Here is a 2,350-nt window from a genome sequence, read left to right as displayed (position 1 = left end):
ATTTGCAGAAGCTTATCTGAGCATGTCGAGTGGAATGTTGGAGATTTATCACACAGAACTCCACGCTAATTTTTTGCTTTAAGTGATCACCCATTTTTGTTCTGACATAAAGCAATATTCACTGCAGCTGTTAGCATATGACAGTTGACTGGCTGAACTTGGAAATAATGCTGCTGCTCATTGAAACATGTTGCCATATATTCTTGCTGCAATGTGATTGCTCTTCTGCCTTCACAAGTTATTCAAGAAGAAAATTAGTCTCATTTCTTTACAGAGACACTTTGCATACACATGCAGTCATCATTTATCTACAAATCATATAAAGTTAAATGTAATCAATTACAGTTGTACATAAGTATTCAGGGTGCTACGACAGGGGTGTCCTTGCTGCCGATGGCTGAGAGGGGCTGATGGCATCATATCAGGGACCCTCATTCATTTGCAGCTGGGATTCCTTGATCTAAGAACGCATTGACATGTTTTTGTGGGTATAAATACTCACAGATGTCCTCATTCTCTCTGAGTGGTTCGGATGGCATTTGAGACTGGTTAGAAGCCCTCCTCATACTATTTGATTAAGAGACAGAATTATGTCCCATGTAAGCCACACTGGTGGAATCCAAAATTCACTGATACATTTGGCATCAATTCTGGTACCTCAGCTTTCTGCTGGTGTTTGTGTCATAGAAACAGATTCCATTTAAGGGTCATAGATGTTTGTGGGTGTATCTTTAGGGAAGCGGTGTTTGAATGTACTCCAAGGAACTTTGTCCAGTCAGAAGAAATTAGTCACCAAGGTTGGAAATTTTTTAGTCCTCAGAAATTTTAAGGAATTTTATTTTTCCATTTACTAAATGGGGACATTTGGGAAACTCACTTTTTGGAGGGTAAACAAAATAGGTAAATGATAGCCTCCTTTCCAATCTTAATATTGTTTCTACCAAGAGAATGACTTCTTCAACTTGGTTAACACTAAACTTCAAAAAAAAATTACCAAATAACCCAGCATTGCAAGGCCAGTGGGTTTTTCATTTGGCTGAATGAAATCTTAAGTAAATTATTGATTTAGATGGCGTTCAGCTCTATGATTTGTTGTTTAGTTTAGGAGAAATCGTATGCACCACTGCACAGGTTCAGCCTGCATTGTGCGTACTTCGAGCAGCCTTGCCAGGTGACAGAGTGGGGTAACAGAGCTATAATTTATAGGCACTAATATGAAGATGTTATATCAATTACCTAAGAAAACATACCCTACTGGATTTATATCCTTTAGTTATTAAAAAGTGGCAGCTATTTTAAATTAGTTATAGAAACTAAAGAATTTAGAGACAGAAATTAATCACTGTCATGATCCGTACACAGACTCTGAGTTGCAGCGCTCTGCAAAACATTTGTTTGGAAAAGGAAAATTGCTATTATGGTCACCTTAATAGAAACAGACAATCAAACAAATCTTAATTTAAAAGATGCATGTGGTCATAAATCATAATGGCACTGAGATTTAAGGTACGAAAAGCAACTTCATAAAGAAATGAGGCGTGCCAGAGGGAGCCAGCAACCAAAGCTGGTGCCGTCCTATCCGTCCATCCTATTGGCGATACTGCAAATGTTTTGATATTTCAGCCCCAAGCAGGACTGTTCATTTTGCAGTAAAATGCAGCAATCAATCTCTTTTCTTGCCATTGCCTTTCTGGTCCCCTCCAACCCATTCTCCACCTAGCAAGTAGAAGGATAGCCTGACAATGGAAATAGAATCATGACATCCCCCCAGTCAAAATCCATCAGTGCCTCCCCCGGAAGTTAGGATTAAATCCAACTCCTTCAAGTGATTGCCTTCACCTCCTGCAGACCCCTCTCGCACCCTGAGCTCTAGCATGCTGGCGTGTCTCTGTTCCTTCCCTCCTCTTTCACGGACTCTGGGAGAAGGCCATATTAATGTTTAATTTGCATTGGGTTGTAACCCATTATGTCTAATACTTTTAGTTTCACTTCAGCTGAGTCACACAGCAAAAATCAAAACCAAAACAAACAACAACAATAAAACCTCCTTAAGAGAGGAATGAGATAGGGGCTAAGCCAATGGAATTAGAGTCGCTTAGTCATGGCGGTATGCAATGCGTATTGCTAATTGTGAGATTAGCGAATGTTGTGTTCTGTTTACATATGGTGCAATGTAAGTACACCTTGTGTGTGAGCACAAATGTTTGCATGCCTGTCAGTGATAGATGCCCCATTATGGTGTGTTACATGGTAGTTGCAACATCCTCTTGGAAGGCAAAAGACATCATCAACATAAGCTAAATTCTCCTCATTACTGAATTGCTTCACCATCTGTCTGCCTAGCTTTCTC

Source organism: Propithecus coquereli, unplaced genomic scaffold (genome assembly GCF_000956105.1).
Source record: "Propithecus coquereli isolate 6110/MARCELLA unplaced genomic scaffold, Pcoq_1.0 Scaffold48, whole genome shotgun sequence".
NCBI classification, from domain to species: domain Eukaryota; kingdom Metazoa; phylum Chordata; class Mammalia; order Primates; family Indriidae; genus Propithecus; species Propithecus coquereli.
Note: the sequence above shows the minus strand (reverse complement) of the source record.